The sequence below is a fragment of the Herpailurus yagouaroundi genome, unplaced genomic scaffold (assembly GCF_014898765.1).
Source record: "Herpailurus yagouaroundi ecotype Mexico unplaced genomic scaffold, PumYag 165, whole genome shotgun sequence".
In the NCBI taxonomy this organism is placed as follows: domain Eukaryota; kingdom Metazoa; phylum Chordata; class Mammalia; order Carnivora; family Felidae; genus Herpailurus; species Herpailurus yagouaroundi.
The window spans coordinates 28,797,285-28,816,262 of NW_024412406.1; positions in this window are offsets into that span (position 1 = coordinate 28,797,285).

Sequence of the window (18,978 nt, forward strand, 5' to 3'; positions counted from 1 at the left end):
ATCTTATTTATAATTGCACCAAAAATAATCACATGCCAGGAATAAACTTGCCCAAGGACGTGAAAAACCTGTACTCGGAAAAAACTATAAAACATTGATGAAAGAAATTGAAGGTCACACAAAGAGATGGGAAGGTAGCTCATACTCACGGATTGGGAGAACACATAGTGTTAAAATGTCCATCCTACCCAAAGCAATCTACAGATATAATGGACTTCCTATCAAGATACCACAGCGTTTTTCACAGAACCAGAGCAAACCATCCAACAATTTGTAAATGGAATTGCTTTGTCAATTTTATTTTATGATTATTCAATAGTATTTGTATTGCGCTTGTATCCCGCAACTTGGCTGAACTCATTTATTAGGTCCAGCATTTCTTTCTTTTTCGTGGATGTTATGGAGTTTTCTGTGTACTTGATATCATCTTCAAATAGAGATCATTTTACCTCTTCCAGTCTGGAAATGTTTTATTTCATTTCTATGCTTATGGCTTTGACCACTGCCTCTGATACAATATTATCTGGAAATGGGAAGCATGGATCTCCATTTTCTGTTCCTGATCTTACAGGGAAAGCACTCCGTCTTTCACTATTAAATTTGGTGCAAGCAATCAGTTTTCCACTGATGAATGGTATCAGTTGAGGAGGTTCCTCTATTCTTACTCTGTTGGACGTTTTTGTCATGATAGGGTGTTGGGTTTTGTCAAATGTTTTTCTACATCTTATGAAATAATCATATAACTTTGTACTTACTCTACTTACACGGTGAATTACATTGGCTGGTTTTTGAATGTTAAAACAACCTTGTATTCTTGCGATAAATCCCACCTGGTTGTGGTACACAATTCTTTTTTATATGTTGCTGGATTCTGTTGGGTTTTTTTTTTTTTTTTTGAAGATTTTTGCCTCTACGTTCATAGGGGATACTGACTGTGGTTTTCTTTTCTTGTGATGTCCTCATCAACTTTGCTTTAGTTACTACTGGCCTTATAGAATAGTTTGGTTTTCCCTCCTCAAGTATTTTCGAAAGATTTTGTAAAGAATTGGTGTTTCTTCTTTGTTAAATGTTTCATAGAATTCACCAGCAAAGCCATCTGGGTGTGGGCTTTTCTTTGAGGACTTTTTTTTTTTTAATTTTTTTTTTCAACGTTTATTTATTTTTGGGACAGAGAGAGCCAGAGCATGAACGGGGGAGGGGCAGAGAGAGAGGAAGACACAGAACCGGAAACAGGCTCCAGGCTCTGAGCCATCAGCCCAGAGCCCGACGCGGGGCTCGAACTCACGGACCGCGAGATCGTGACCTGGTTGAAGTCGCACGCTTAACCGACTGTACCACCCAGGCGCCCCTGGGGACGTTTTTAACTTACTAATTCATTTTCTATGTGATAGATATATACTAATGTTCTATTTTGTCTTGAGTCAGTTTTGGTCAAATGTGCCTTTTTATACATTTATTCATATCATTTAAGTTATCTTATTTGTTGTAATACACTTTTACTAGTACTCTCTTCAATCTTTCTCATTTCTATAAGACCATTAATGATATTCTCTCTTTTATTTCTGATTAGGTGTTTTGAATTTTCTTTCCTTGGTCTGACAGGTTCAAGGTTTGTCAGTTTTCATCTTTTCGAAGAACCAACTTTCTTCATTTTCTCTATGGTTTTTAAAATATCTATTTCACTTATTTTATCCCTAATCTTTATTATTTCTTTCCTTCTGCTAATTTTGGGTTTAGTTTGCTCTTCTTTTGCTAATTCCAAAGGTGCGTGTTTGGACTATCGATTTGAGATTTTCTTCTTTTTCAACAAATACCTTTAGAGGGATGTAATTTACTTCCATTTTTGTTGGAGACCTACTTTGTATGATGCAACTATGGTGGGGAGTTGAGGAATGGACTCCACTGCCTGGCTTCTTCCATCTTCACGATAAAGTATTTATGCAAGAAGGAGCCATAGAAAATGGGACCTGTTGAGTTTTGCGGGATGCCCAACCAGTTACAGCTAGCTTGCTGCAAGCACCCAGATCTGGGGGACCTAGGACCTGCCACTCAACTTCCATGTGTGCTGGGCCAGCCCTTTCACAAGGCAGACCCCTGTGTACGTGTGCGCAAAGAAGGTCGGAGAAAAGGAGCACATGAAGAGGAAGGGGGGAAGCATCTCTAGTCCGATTGCTGGAGCTTCCTGATGTTTCAGAAAATGTTTTCTGGTTTATATCTCTAAACTATCCCATAAGATTGTTTTATTTTTCTTCTTCAGTTAATTATACATTTTTATTTTTCTTCTCTGTCATTTCCTCCCAATCTCCTTTCAAATATATTTTCTTTTCATTTTTCCCTTATTGATTATTCACTATGACTGATTTTTATTTTTCTAGAGTTGTAGGAAGGCCTTATGGTGAAAGGATGACATTTCATGCTCCCAAGTTCAGAGTCTCTACCAAGAGACAGACTTGTACAATCTGGAATGATGATATCCTTTGGTCTGAAGTGATCAATATAGGAAAATATCTAGGTAAATTTTTTGGACTTAAAAAAATAATGAAAAATTCTGTGGGGAGTTGAGACAAATGATCAAGTCTTTATAGGAGTTAACACAATTAAGCTGACTTCACCTCTCCTTGGCAACAGTTAAAGGCATAGACAGTGAAATAATATTTACAAAATATTCAAGGAAAGAAAGCGTGAAGCAAGAACATTATATGTAGTCAAACTGCCTTTCATATGTAATGACAAAGACAAATTTCTTTGAATATTTAAAGCTTATAGAATAAAATTTTATAAAATCATAATCATAAACACAACCACTTGGTTTTTAGAAACATTGTTATGGATTGAACTGTGTCCCCACAAATTTATGTGTAGAAGCTATAATTCTGAATGTGATTGTATTTGAAGATGGGGTTTTTAAGCAGAAAAAAGTTGAATGAGGTCATAAGTGTGGGACCCAATTCCAATAGGACTGGTGTCCTTATAGGAAGAGGAAAAGGCACCAGAGCTTTCTCTCTCTGTACACATGCTCACAGAAAAGGTCATGTGAGGACATAGCAATAAGGCAGCCATCTGTGAACCAAGACAGTTCTTCCCAGAACCCAACCCTGCTGTACCTTGACCCTGCATGCCCAGCCTCCAGAACTGTGAGAAAATAAATTTCTGTTGTTTACACTCCCCAGTCTGTGGTATATTGTTATGGTATCTCTAGGTAATACAAACACATCTAAGTAATAGAAGAATTACACATAAAAAACAAAGACACATTTCTCAAGATCCACATATGAGTGAAAACATGATATCTGTCCTTCTCTGACTGACTTATTTCGCTCACATAATACCTTCCAATTCCATCCACATTGCTGCAAATGGCAGGATTTCATTCTTTCTCATTGCCAAGTAGTATTCCATTGTATATATAAACCACATCTTCTTTATCCATTCATCAGTCAATGGACATTTAGGCTCTTTCCATAATTTGGCTATTGTTGAGAGTGCTACTATAAACATTGGGATACACATGCCCCTATGCATCAGCACTCCTGTATCCCTTGGGTAAATTCATGCAGAGAACAAAATGAGGGTGGATGGGGGAGGGGGAGGGGAGAGGTGAAATGGGTGATGGGCACTGAGGAGGGCACTTGTTGGGGTGAGCACCGGCTGCTGTATGTAAGCCGATTTGACAATAAATTATATTAAAAAAATAAAAAATAAACAAAATGACCTCAACAACAACACCACCAAACAAACAAAAACAAGAAAAAGAAAGAAGCCTATACTATGAAAAGTTATAAGAAAAAAACTACAGAAAGCAAAAAATTTAACACAAAATAATCTGAGATAATTAAGGCCAAACATATCTGTGAAGTGAATAAACACACATGAGCCAAATTCACTTATAAATGTACAAAAGATTTTCAAATTGAATTAAAAGTCAAACCTCAGGTCTGTGTGATGTGTAAGGGACATTCCTAAACTGAAGTGATTCAGAAGAGTTACAAATAAAATGATGAAAAATTACACTGGACAAATGCAAAGGAAAAAAGAAATCAGGGGTAGTGATGTGCTAACACATAGGATTCAATCATCAAATCAGTTACATGAATCCGACAATTGACCCCGTGTCAAATAGACTAGTGATTTTAAAGAGATGAGCCATCAAATATCACAGTTGTAGCATCGAGGTGTCCAGGAGATTAGCACACTCTCCAGATCCCTCCTTCTTATCCCCGACATACTCTGTGGTCTGCTCAAAAGATAAAATCTCTAAGTAGGCATGTGATCACCTTACGCGCATAGGAGGGAGCCTTTAAGTTCCGAAACACCTTCCCTTTCAGATGTACCCAATTTGTGTGTCATTTTCCAGGAAGCCATGGCTCATGCATCCAAAGATTCTGCACTTATTTGCCACAAACAATCCTAGGCCAGGAACATCGTGCTGAAAGCATTTAATAAACAAGGGTGTTTACCCAAGCTGTTTCCATTAGTTTATTTTCTACGGCGTCTATTATGGCACAGTTACAAGTACTTAGATGGCCATCTGACTCCATATGACACAGGGGAGTCCTCCAAATCCTATAACTGAAGAGACATGAATTGCAGGCCAACTGCTTAACTTCTTCTTTCCTGGATGTTAATGTCAGACAACATGAAATACAGGACAGAAAGAACGACATTAATGTTAGTAAGTTAAATTTGCAAGGGAAGCAGAATAGTGGTAAATAGCAATGAATAGCAGCACATCAGAAATACGGAAGTAACGTCCATGAAACAGAAATTACAAAAACACAAGGAGAAAAAGAAAGAAACACACCTGTGGCAAGGAAATTTAATTCACCTTTCACATAATACATCAGGATGATGGCGAAGAAATCAGAATATAAAAGACAAAAACCACATGGTTAGTTAAGTACATCTGATTGACTTTTTAAAGCCTGTATTTTTAAATTGGAGAATTTTTTTTGTTTCAAAAGTTCGAGGAACATTCACATTCACCTTCCACTAAGTCACAGAAACAAATTACAATATATCCCAACAAGGAGAAAAAGGAAGAAAGAAGAAAAAGTTCAGACAACCCTTATTCAACTTTTTACTTTTTTTTTTAATTTTTTTAACTTTTTAAAATTTATTTTTGAGACAGAGAGACACAGAGCATGAACGGGGGAGGGGCAGAGAGAGAGGGAGACACAGAATCGGAAGCAGGCTCCAGGCTCTGAGCCATCAGCCCCGAGCCCGACGCGGGGCTCGAACTCACGGACCGCGAGATCGTGACCTGGCTGAAGTCGGACGCTTAACCGACTGAGCCACCCAGGCGCCCCTCAACTTTTTACATTTTAATGATGGCAATACGTAACAATTATTTAGGTAAGTAGTAAAATTTCTTTAAATTCCACCTTGATATGTGTCACTAAAAAATCAAATAAGTTTCTGGAGCAAAGTTATTTTACATAATACTTGTACATTCCTTAAATTTTATTCCTAATATAGCTAGGCAGATCCATTTAAGTTGGGCAAAGAGTAGGAGACAAAAGGGAATCCTACACTGCATGTTTTCTGGGATTCTTTTGGCAATCCTTTGGATGCAAGGAGACTATAGTTTTAAATTTAATTATTTTCTATTAAGGTAGAATTGACAAGTAAAATTTTAAGCTATTTAAAATACAGTTGGATAATTTGATATACATAGACAGGGTGCCTGGTGGCTCGGTGGGGGTTAAGTGTCTGACTTTGGCTCAGGTCATGATCTCACAGTTCCTGAGTTTGAGCCTTGCATCGGGCTCTGTGCCGGTAGCTCAGAGCCTGGATCTGGCTTTCGATTCTGTCTCCCTCTCTCTCTGCTCTCTCTCTCTCTCTCAAAAATAAGCATTAAAAAAATTGGGTATTGGGGTGCCCGGGTGGATCGGTCGGTTGAGTGTTCAAATTCGGCTCAGGTCATGATTTCGTGGCTCGTGGGTTCAAGCCCTGAGTCGGGCTCTGTGCTGACAGCTCGGAGCCTGCCGATTCTGTGTCTCCCTCTCTCTCTGCCCCTCCCCCGCTCACGCTCTGCCTCTCTCTCTTTCAAAAATAAATCAACGTTAAAAAAATAGAAAAAAAAATTGGGTATACGCATGCATTGTGCAAGGACCCCACCACATCGATTTAACACATCCATCACCTCTTTGTGTGTGAAAACATTTAAGTTCTCTCTTTGCAAGTTGCAGTTCTAAATTTCAGTTAACCATATAGTCTTCACGTTCCAGCCTCAGATCTCATTCATCTCATAACTGAAAATGTGTACCTGTTGCCAAAACTCCCTACTTCCCCATCTCTCAGCATTTGGCAACTGCTTTTCTACTCTCTGTTTCCATGAAGTCAACTTTTTTTTTTCTTCTAAACTTTACACTTTAGTGTCACTATAGAGTGTTTGGCTTTTAAGTCTGGCTTATTTCACTTAGCACCATGCTTCCACACTGTCATAAATGGCAGCGCTTCCTTCTTTCTTTTTTAAAGAAAAAATTTTTTTAACGTTTATTTATTTTTGAGACAGAGAGAGACAGAGCATGAAAAGGGGAGGGGCAGAGAGAGAGGGAGACACAGAATCGGAAACAGGCTCCAGGCTCTGAGCTGTCAGCACAGAGCCCGACACGGGGCTCGAACCCACGGACCGCGAGATCATGACCTGAGCCGAAGTCGGGCACTTAACCGACTGAGCCACCCCGGCGCCCCTAGGGCTTCCTTCTTTCTTAAGGCTGAATAATATTTCACATTTTCTGTATTCCTTTATCCACTAATGGGCACTAAAAGTTATTTCTATTCTTTGCCTATTGTAAGTAATGCTACCTTGAACTTATCAGTACATATATCTCTTCAAGATGATGGTTTTGTTTCTTTGGATATATACCCAGAACTGGGATTTCTGGATCATACGGAAGTTCTATTTTTAATTTCTTGAAGAACCTCCATACTGTTTACCACAGAATTTACCAGAAACAAATTACTCTCGTTGTAGATATTTTTAAGTTTTGTCCTTTAACCTTCACACTAGAGTTATAAACCATTTACCTACCTCCAGTACAATATTAGAGGGCTCTGAATTTAACTATATATTTAGCTTTATCATAAGTGAGATTTATACTTTCATAATATGTTTTCATAATATGTCCTTGCATTTCAGCACAAAGAACTACCTTTAACAGTTTTTTGTGATGCTAATGAATTCTTTTAGCTTTCTTTGAAGCTAAAAGACTATTCCTTTTAGTTTAATTTAATTTTAATTTTAATTTTAATTTGTCTTAATTTAAAAGACAATCCCTTCAGCAATTGAAGGACAACTTTGCCAGGTGGAGCATTCTTGGATGGCAGGTTTTTTGGTTTTTGGTTTTTGGTTTTTCCTTTCAGCACTTTGAAAACATTATCCCACTTCTCCTGGTCTGCAAAGTTTCTGCTAAAAAATCTTATAGTCTTACGGGCCTTCCCTTGTTTGTAAAAGTTGTGTTTTCTCTTGCTGCTTTTAAGATTCTCTCCTTGCCTTTAATTTTTGACAATTTAATTATAATGTGTTTTGGTGTGAGTGTCTCCAGAGTCATCTTGTTTAAAACTTTCTGGAATTTCTTTAGCTGGGTGCTTGTTCCCATCCCCAGGTTAGAAAAATTTTCTGTCATTATTTCTTTGAATAAGCTTTCTGCCTTTTGTCTCTCTTTTCGCCTTCTAGCACCCTTATAATGTGTATTTGACCACTTCATAGTATCCCTTTATCTTTATTCTTTTTTCATTTTTGCTCTTTTAATTGGATGAATTCCACTGCCCTGTCTTCATGTTGGCTGACCCTTTCTTCATTAGATCTAGTCTGATATTTAACCTCTATATTGCAGTTTTCAGTTTAATTGTTGTATTCTTTAGCTTTGTAGTTTTTGTTTGGTACGGTTTAATATTTTTTATCTCTTTGTTGAAATTTCCACTTTGTTCATGCCTTGTTCACACTCTGGGGTGTCTGCATAGCCTTTCTTGGGGCATCCAATGGTAAGGCAGAAAGCACCTGTTCAGAGATCAAAGAGCCCCTCAGTTCCTGGGAAACCAGTTATCTTCCAAAGTAACAGCTGGTCAGCTCCTCAATGGACAGTGTCTTGGTAAATTTGCCCTCATATCCTTACTTGCTAAGTTGTGCATAATTAGTTACGGTTATCCTGAATTAAAAGCTCCTGGCCTTCTTGCTGTCCCTTGAAACTCATGTTTTTATACATCAAGTGAAGCCACAAGATCCTTATTGAGCTTATTCAAATAATTGTATGGCCATGAAAGGTAGGGAGTCTCAAAAATAAATGAATTCAGTGGCAGGTGAGAATCAGGTATAAGTTAAATTATTTCATCTCAGTTTACCAAAGTAAGGTCTACAAAACTGTTACGGATTGCAATCAGATTAAAGTCATCAATAAGAGGGATGCAAGTTAACGTTTAACAGCCAGCTCTCTGGTAAACTCTTCCAAAACCCTCATTTGTAACACTTGCCAGGTTCTGAGGTGTAACTATTCCTATCATTGTTGATTTCAGCTAAAAATGTGATGCTACTAGAAAAATAAAAAATAAATAAAAATAAAAATGTGATGCTACTGAACATGAAGTTGGGAATAGCTAGGCAGTGGTGACCCATTATACAGTCCCCTCCCCCCTCGTACTGATACAACAGCCATAACCTCCAAAGCATAGATCATAGTGAAACATAATTACGTAATAGGAAATGCTTCATTTTGAAGTATGCACCACCCTCATTTATAATGTATTTGACTGTCAGTTGAAGTAATGTACCTTTTAGAAGTGTCGGTTTTTATTTATTTATTTATTTATTTATTTATTTAAAAAAAATTTTTTTTTTCAACGTTTATTTATTTTCGGGACGGAGAGAGACAGAGCATGAACGGGGGAGGGGCAGAGAGAGAGGGAGACACAGAATCGGAAACAGGCTCCAGGCTCTGAGCCATCAGCCCAGAGCCTGACGCGGGGCTCGAACTCACGGACCGCGAGATCGTGACCTGGCCGAAGTCGGACGCTTAACCGACTGCACCACCCAGGTGCCCCGAAGTGTCAGTTTTTAACAGCTGATCAAATATTCCGAAAATGTCAACAGCTGTTTGCAGTATAACTCTATCTACCTTCTGATCAAATCGTGCAACCTCTGGGAACATAACCTACCTGCATACATGCACAGGCATACAAACACACCTGCAGTATTGTTTCTGGAAGCGGGAGATGAAACGAATCCAAGTTTATATGTGTGAGGGCCTTGTTGCTATACCCAAACTGGAATGCTCCGGAGAAGGTAAGCGATCTTGAGAAGAATGAGAAAACTATGTCTTGATAGAGAAATGTCTTCCGTGTGTATGCTACATGAAAATCACATGGTGCAGGACGATGAATATTTTCGGTGTAAAAATGGAGAGAAGGCCATTTAATTGCATTTGCATAAAGGAATACAAAAAAAAAAAGAACACAAAGAAAACTCAAAAAGTAGCTTACCTGTATGCATGGGTATAGAAGAGGGGAGAAAGAGATAACATGGGCAGGAGCAAAACTTCTCAACACCTTTGTGAATAGTTTGGACATTTGGTTCATATTACCAAAGCAAGTAACAATCTTTCTAAACCAATAAAAAGAAATCTTTGTCTATCTTAAACTATAAATGATATTTTCTGCTTTTTAAACATTTATTTATTTATTTTGAGAGAGAGAAGGGGCGCAGAAGGGGTAGAGAGACAGAGAGAGAGAGAGACAGAGAGAGAGAGAGAATCCCAAGCAGGCTCCTCACTGGCAGCACGGAGCCTGACACAAAGCTTGAACTCATGTGCCTTGAGATCATGACCTGAGCCAAAATCAAAAGCCAGTCACTTAACGGACTGAGCCACCCAGGCACCCCGATAAATGACATTTTCTTACTTACCACCTAAACTTGATACCTCGCACTCTATTTTTAACTATATTACTTCCACGTGCGTGATGTAATCCTGCTGTATCAATTACTTTTCTTCAAATAAACATATTTGCAGTATTCACGTAGTCAGTGTCTTTCATTGACTTTACTGTGGAATTGACCAGTCTTTCCTTGTACTTCCTTTAGTTGTCTAAATATACTTCTTTTTTAGGGGAGTTTAACATAGTAACATTGATGACATTTTTCAAAGTAATTTCAGTCGTAACCATTTGCCTGTTTCACAATACATAACTAAATACCTCTTGCACAATAGACAATGAGGCCACGGTTCACGCTTCGATGTCAAGGCAAAGACTTGCCATTCCTCTCACATTTTAATTTTACTCCTACGACTCATCTCTGCTTTCATTCAAACCAAAATTTTTGTGCATCCTGAGAAGGTGAAAAGATCACTGGGTGGGATTCAAAAGAACGATTCTATTTCTGGTTCCTCCACTTACTAAATGATCACAGTTATGTGGCTTAAACGCTCAGAGCTTGTGTTTTGATTATAAAACAGGGACAGGGTTATTCTGCATAAAGTACACGGAAGTTATCACAACCCGATGAAATATCATCGTGTGAAGTACTTTGACCAAATCAAAGCTTCGTACAAATTTATGACACGGTTATTGCCATCAGTACAAGGAGATGCTTTGATATACTGCAAAGATTTTGAAATCCGCAAAAAATAGGTCCTTTGAAGCAAAAACTAGGTTCCAATCTTGCAGTATTATTGAAAATTTTTGTATGGGAATTCTATTTTTATTTACTTTTATCTTTTTACCCAAAGTACTATTTTATAGCACCTACTCCCTCTGCTGTTCAAATGTTTTTGTTTTCACTTTCTGTTAAACTGGGGTCGAGGGAACAGAGAAGAAGAACTCAGGAATAAAAGCAGACAAAATTCACTGCTGTGTCACCTGAAATATTAAACTGGGGTCGAGGGAATGGAGAAGAAGAAATCAGGAATAAAAGACAAAATTCACTGCTGTGTCACCTGAAATATTATTGCATTTATCCCTTTCTTTCTTAGGGTATTCAAATATTCTGTACCCTTTTTCTGGTAGTTTGTAGAACGGCTTTGATCTTCTTTTTACATATCACTCTTTGAGTGTAGTCCGTAGCCTTTAAATTGAATGGCATATGCTATAAAAAATGCTAGAAAATGGAGATCTTTTTCTTAAAAGACAAAGGGTTCAGTCAGAGATGGTATTATTAGATGTCATGAGTTATTGTGGCTTCCCCACTCAGGGGATTTTGTTTCTAGACTCTGAGTGCTAACTGAATAATTGTAAAACTTACTGCAAAATATGTGACATTTTTGGCAAGCACTGCCTTCAATTACAAAGCTAATTCTGCGTCTGAACCTTTTGGAGTCATGAACTTCTAAATTCTGTTAAGCTCAGTGAGTTTATTGATCTTAATAAATGTACACACGCTGCCTAAGATTCAAAGGAAGCTACCAGCTTGTTTTTTCCAAATTGATTAACCTTTGAGTTCTATCACTTTGCTCATAATTTTCCTTTAAGGAGTATGTAAGAAAAAGGGAGAGAAAATGCTATCATAGGAGGTAAATCAAACGTGACCGTTGTCTTGAGTTAACGCTACCGTTCAAACACATGCTGAGATTCTATCAACCCCTTTTCTGGTCTCAAGCCTATCCAACCACTTTTGTGTCGTCAGTGTGAAATGTAACATGTAACCTGCCATTATTTATTTCAAATTTTTTAATGTTTATTTATTTTTGAGAGAGAGAGAGAGAGAGAGAGCACGAGTAGGGGAGGGGCAGAGAGAGAGGGAGACACAGAATCCAAAGCAGGTTCCAGGCTCTGAGCCGGCAGCACAGAGCCCAATGCGGGGCTCAAACTCGTGGACTGCGAGATCATGACCTGAGCCGAAGTCCGACGCTTAACTGACTGAGCCACCCAGGCGCCCCAAACCTGAGACTCTCCTTAATTCTTGCAGTCAATATATGTTTTTATAGATGCCAGACACTATTGGGAATGTGAGTACTAATATTATTACAAATATTTATTCAATCAAAATACTTTCCACTCTTTGCATATGGTAGTGAGTTTGGTGGGGTTGAGTGATCCGGATGAGTGGGGAGGAGGAGGGTTTGTGTTCGTGGCATGCCCTGGCTACACTCTGGGGTGTCTGTTCAGCTTCTCCTGAGCCATTCAAGGGGAAGGCAGAAAGCGGCTATTCTGGGATCAACGGTTTCCTCAGTTCTTGGGAAACCAGTTATCTTTCACACTAGTTGTTGGCCAATTCCTCAATCGACAGGCTTTTGTAAACCTGCTCTACATGTCCTTGCTTGCTACGTTGTGCATCAGTAGTTATGATTATCTCTAAATGAAAATCTCCTGACCTTGCTCTCCCTTGAAACTCATGTTTTTATGCATAAAGTGAAATCATACGATAATTGTACGAACCATGAACCACACCAGTAATGTGCTCATGTTTTTAAAACGGCTCAGCTCTCGGAAGTTTAAGATCTGAAGTGCCTTCAGCTATACTCCAGAGCAGGGTTTTCAAGTAGAGAGGGGGCAGTAAAGGTGGAAGTGGAGGGACGCCCTCCTCTTCTCTGGACCCATTTGGGGTAGATTGCATCAGAGATGAAGAGACAGTTCAGGAGACATCCATGAAAAGGGTCCCCTGAGAGGACTCCCTTTTTACTGTGTGCCTTCTAAATCAAATGAGGAGCTTGCAAACACTGAACATAATTCCCAGAATAGCAGGCCTGGTGACAATTAACGTAAGGTGTTAATTGGGCGGTGCTGGAGATTGGCAATCCTATTAGTTTGACAGAAAACACACCAGCCAAAGGAAGAAAAAAGAAAGAATCCCTTAAGTTCTAACATGTTTCTGTAAGAAGCTTGAGGCAAAATTATATGAGATATGATGTTACTGGGAACCACATAAAAATGTTCTAATTTCCCCAGATAATTCACATAGCGTCTAATCAGTGGAGCCACAATGTGGCTTCAACACGTGTGGCCCCATGGCCTGTCAGCGTTGGATCAGTTGGCCACGTCTCTCCATAACAGCCATTGAGGACACCCTTTGGCCAACCCCCAGTTTGGTGGGGACCTACAGGGTGTGGAGCCGGACTATGTTTTAACCTCAATGGAAACATGTCCAATGTTGATGGTTAAAAGGGAGAGGAAATCTCTCGCTTGGGGTGCCTCCATGTCGATGGCGTTTTGTGGCATTAATGCACTGGCTCTTCCATTCTAAGACAACTCAGAAGGTGAGCTCTTCCCAAGAAAGTCAAGGCTGGGCCAGACAGTATCTTTTCGGTTCCATGAGAGCCTGAGGGAAGACAGATCACCAAACACAGAAGTGTCATCTTCCAAAATGAGCTGAAAGAAAGGCAACCAACTCCTTCTCTCTGAGTGAGGGTGGGTCAAGTGTGATGGGGTGCCTCTGCCCAGCTCCTTGCAGCAGGGTGCCTGTGACCAGCAAAGACCTTGCATGAATTGGGGCATGTGGGTCCTACGAGTTACCTTAAACTTAAGAACTGAGAGAATTTATTTATTTATTTTTTGTTTTTGTTTGAATTCCAGTTGGTTAACATACAGTGTTATATTAGTTTCGGCTGTATGATACAGTCATTTAACACTTCCACACGTCACCCTGTGCTCACCACCACAAGTGCCCTCCCAACGAAAAGATACCTGTAAGGTGTGGAAAGAGCTGAGGGAACCGAGAGGAAGACGAATTGAGTACTTCAGTGGGAGAAGCAGGAGGGGGAGGTTCTTCTACCTTTTGGCTGAAGCGGCAAAAAGAAGGAGGACTTCTTGCTAGGACTTCACTCTCCGCCCACCCTGTGATCTCTTACCGGGGTACCTTCCATACCTGGACTTGACCGGTACTTTCCGGACACAGAGCAGGGTGAGGAAGACAGAGAGTGGAGGTATGGGGCAAACAGAGGTTATCCACATGGTTCTGGGAGACAGGAAGGCTGGTATTCTCGTGCCTCAGAGCTGGGCCCTTGACTCCTGAAGACCACACAAGATGGCAGCCTGGGACCTCGTCCAATACAGAGAGGGCAGCCCTCACCATGCAGTGTGCACAGTTCTCCCTCCTGGTGGCTGGCCCGGCAGGTGGGTCTTTCTGTGTCCACAGCGAGACACAAAGTGAGGAACGGCCGTGGGCAGGGCAGAGGCAGGTGCCTTTTCCACAAGCCAGGTGACATAGTTCTCTTCTCCAGACTAAGTGTTCCTTCAACAGACAACCCTAACATCGAGTGGCTCCTCAGACCGTCATTATAAATGTCTTATTGTCTGTTCCCTTCCGTTCCAATGCACAGACAGCAAGCACAATTTTAATGACACCTATGCCAGGCCCCCAGTGACTTTTTTTCTTTGTCGGGTATCTTGTGTCACATTCTCTGTCGTGCGGACACCCATCGCCTCTCCTTGAAGTGCTCCCTTCCCTAGATCTCCCTGACGCTGTTTCTCTTTCTCCTCCTTCATTCATGCCCGTTTTATCAGTCCTCTTTGTGAGATCGCTGTGAAAGGGTGTGGCTTCTCGGCACTGTCTCATCAGCTCGACTTCCTTGCCATCCTTACCCTCGGCACCCTTATTCCCTCCTTGGTTCTAACTGCCCTCCATCTCTCCAGCACTGACTCTCCCCAGCTTTAGAGACTCCCCCCTGCACCACATACGCAAATGCCTCCCTGGGGCCTCAAACGCAGCTTTGCCGACTCCGGGCTCATTACGTTCTCCTCCAAGCTTGCTGCGACTTCTGTATTTCCTATTTCAGTTAATGGTGTCGTCCTCCACTTGGTCACCCAAGCATAAGCCTAAAGTAGTTCTAGGCTCTTCCTCCTCCCTAACTTCTATATTCATTCAAACTACAAGTCTTGCCAATTTAATTTCCTAAATGGTTCTCAAAACCATCATGTTCCCTATTCGCTCAGCAATTACCTTGCTGTAGGGTCGGATCCTCTCTCACCTCGACCATCACAATAGTTTTACGACTGCTTTCTCTCCAAACGCTCCCTCCTCAAACCCATCAGCCACCACCTCGACCTTGCGATCCACTCATAACCCCGCAGACTGTGCATTCTTCACTTACGTCTCCCTCCATCCTCCACCCTACCCTCACCGCCGCACCCCCGCACCTCCTGCGAACACTACAAACGTGCCATAACGCGCCCTTTATTGCCTTGTGTTGCCCCAATCTCTCTCCCTCCCCATCCTAGCGCCCGTCGTGGGACCAGCACTGAATTTTCAAAGCGGTGGACTCAAGTCAATCAAGTTGTTCAGGGTAAGAAGTTTCAGGCTTAAGCCTCAGCTCCAGGACCATGAGAAAGTCCTCAGTTTACCCTTCATGTATGTACCGTGCAGGTATGCATCACACTAAGACGACTTGTAGGGGCAACAGTACATGATGCCGGATTCACTCAGGAGCTTCTCACATCTGCTCTTGTCTCTTCCAGTATGGCCTGCAAATGAAAGATAAGTGAGGTTTCGAAAATCCCATGTCCGAGCGTGCTGTTCTGCCTGAGATTCTTCACGCGTCTTACGCCGAAATGCAAAACCTTCACCATCTGTCTCTTAGGGCTCAGTGTAATCTTGACCCTGACTGCCATTTTATCTTGGGCCACACTTCCCTGGGCCCCCAGGCTCGGGTTCCTTGGACTCCCCTTAGTTCCACAAGTGTGCCCCACTCCTGCTCGTGTATGTTCTTTGCATATGCTGTTCCCTGCCTGGAAGGGTCCCTTTTTCCCTTTTCACCTGGAGAACTACCACGGTCTTTAAGCGTCAGCTTCAATACCACTGGGTCCTGGTCCTGAGGGGCTTCCCTGATGCTTTTGTAGTAACTAAGGTTCCCTGACATCTGGCCCTCAAAACACACACAGGTGCAGGTTGTATGCCTACAATAACTCACGGGATGCCTTCGCGACAGAGACATGAAGGGGGCTTAAATCTTTATAATGGCAACTTGCAGATAGGTGTCAGTCAAGTGTCTCGAAGAAGGGGGGCCCTTTTTTATTGTGCACAAACTTGTTGCCTTGGCTGCTGGCTACCTTGTTTCCTTGAACACGTTGCCTATAAAACCCCTGCCAGGGTTCACGGTACTTGTTATTAATTTTTCATAACATTTGAAAAAGAAATTAGATTCTCTCACACTAGATTGCACAACCCGTTCGGGAAAGGACTGCCTTTGTCTTGTTTACTGTTACTCCCTCAAGTCCGGCCTGCTCACCTGCCACTTGGGGACACACGTGACAACATCCGATGCGTGAAGAGCGAAGTGACTCGGAGCATTCCGGCTCTTCACAGGCCGCCCTGGTCACCCCCGGCGTCTGAGGCAAACGTGACTTCCCTCCAGCTACACACTCATTGCAGGTTGTTAGAGTCACGAAAAAGCGAGCTGATCACAGGGTCCCGGTGGGTTCCCCAGTCTACACCACAGAAGTGCCAAAGCACCCACCACCCAAGACGCTTTGTGGCATTAAGCCACAAGAATGCCTGAAAACCCATTTTCGGCCTTAAAAGGGCTTTCCGTGCGGTTGCAGGCACACTGTTTGCATTGAGCAGAGTGGAGGGTAGGATAAAGCGGTCGTCAGTTGAATAGCCCGGGCTGCATATCAGTGCATAATAGTTGACAGCATTTGAGCAGTTTATTTTGTCCTCACTATTTTCTAAGCTCTTCTCTGACATTATGATAAAATCTCATACGCCTGACAACCTGAGCCCGCATAAGCAGCCTTCCCCACTGTATTCAGAGACACCGGCCACGTTCCCCCGGCAACCGCCGCTGCCTGAAGGTTTCTTAATGCTCCGCCCATTTTGGGTTCCCTTTATTTGGGCCATTAGTTCGGTAAAAAAAAGGGCAAAAAAAAAAAAAAAACCCCATAGGAGTATTCAAATGAAACAAAACTGCTTTTACCATAATTAGCAATCCTTTGCCTTCAAAACACTGTCCCACCTACCAGAGGTTTCTTATTAATGATCAGAATGAGAACATCATCTTATTAGAAGTCCCAGAATGAGTTCTGCTTTCATTTTAGAAGGGCCCAGCAAACCTCTCCACACACATAACTGTGTATATTTATGAGACACACGGGGACGTCAAAAGTTCAAATCATTGGAATTGATTGTACCACCTAAATCTTTTCAAGTAATACCTTTCTTTTCCTTTTTTTTTTTTTTTTTTTTTATTGGTCCTTGACAAATAACCCCTCCTCTGTAGGTTTTGTTTTGTCTTTTGGGAAAGAGTGGCTCCACATTTGCTCCCTTACATGAAGTCATTCTGTGTCGTCAGCTGGTTTACACAGGGCCAGAAATACCTGTGTTTGAGCCCAACGCAGAACAGTTACCAGTTGTGTGAGCCACCTGTGTGCTAAATACAACAGCAAAAACTAACCAAGTGGTGAGTGCAAGAGGAAGATTAAGTATTGTAAACGCCCTTTCAAAAGTATGTTGTACGGAAACAGTTGTATATATCTTTAATGCATGAAGTCATAGATAGATAGATAAATTCTGCCCTTCCCAGCTAATTTTCCTTTAACATACGTCTTTTACTTTTCTTTCTTACTTAGACACTGCTTACTTTTCAAACAAAACGTCTTCCTGGGTTGCTTTGGTGGTAGTCTGGGATCCCTGTGGCAAGAAGCGAGCCCCCAGACATCTGGAAAAGACCGTCCGCCATCTTCCTAACAGAGATGGACCCTCAGACACACGGAGAGCCCACGGTTCTGATGTTCTGTGAAAGCAGGTGTCATTTTCTAGTGACGATCTGCAACCAAACCCCAAAACACGTAAGATTTGGTAATTTTCAAAACTCCTATGGTGCCCGCCCGGGGTTGGAGGGATTCTGCTGCTGGGCAAAAGAGAGCTTCCTTGTGCGTCTTTGAAGCACACTCCTCAAAGAGCTCTGCGTTTTGAGGCTGTGATGAGACTCTGGTGATCAAATCCCTCTTTAGGGGGTCACCATATCTTGAACCAGGTTGCAGCTCTCTTCGGCTGTCAGCTGATGAATGGAATGACTGTATGCGCCATTATGGTGCTCTGAGCTGGGGGGTCATGTTTGTCTCCAGAAGTCAGTCAGCCTTGGAGGAGGATTCTACTTAGGAAACTCAGGCACCCTGGTCTCCTGGCGTCCTGGCTCCCATATCCCGTTGGGAAAGGGGAACTTCCCCACTCTTGCTTCAGGACCTTCACTTCCGAGCTGAGTCCTGGCTCCCTTGCTGCAGCCCACCCTAGTCTGCCTTCCTCTTCCTCACTGTCCCCTGGGTCCCATTGCCCGAGGGCCTCTTTCCCCCAGCAGAATTCGACCGCCACCCTCGGACTGGCAGCGTGATGCACGGAAATGATGATGACCGAACTTCCCTATGGGGGTTCAGGTTCTTGGGGGCTTCCTAGAGAAGGCACCCTAGTGATGGAAAGGTGAGGAGAATGTGATGGTTGCCGGGATTCATAAAAGAGGCGGAGACAGTTTGTCAACTCCTGGACCAACACTGAGGCCTGCGTAAGGAGAGTTACTCATCCGCAAGTAAGTAACACCTGTCACGTGTCGTCCGTGTCATCTCAGAGAAGACTAGAAGGAACCAAATGCACAGAAATAGTCTATTGATGTATTTTTTTTTAACGTTTATTTATTTTTGAGACAGAGAGAGACAGAGCATGAGCGGGGGAGGGGCAGAGAGAGAGGGAGACAGAGAATCGGAAACAGGCTCCAGGCTCTGAGCTTTCAGCACAGGGCCCGACACTGGGCTCCAACTCATGGGCCGCGAGATCATGACCTGAGCCGAAGTCGGCGCTCAACCGACTGAGCCACCCAGGCGCCCCTTTATTGATGTATTTTTAAGTCATCAGTATTTTACGATCTGGCCTAACTGGATTACTTTGCTGTTTGGATGGGTCATCCAAATACACAGAAGTACACTTTTCGTCCCCGGGAACGAAGGCGACAGTGGTTCGAGACTCTTCTGAATACTCCAGATGCGTACTCGCCCTGAGGGGGCAGCCCCGTCCTTGCCACTAAAGCTCAGTGGCACAGCGGCTCGGTCCTAGGGGCATCCAAGAGC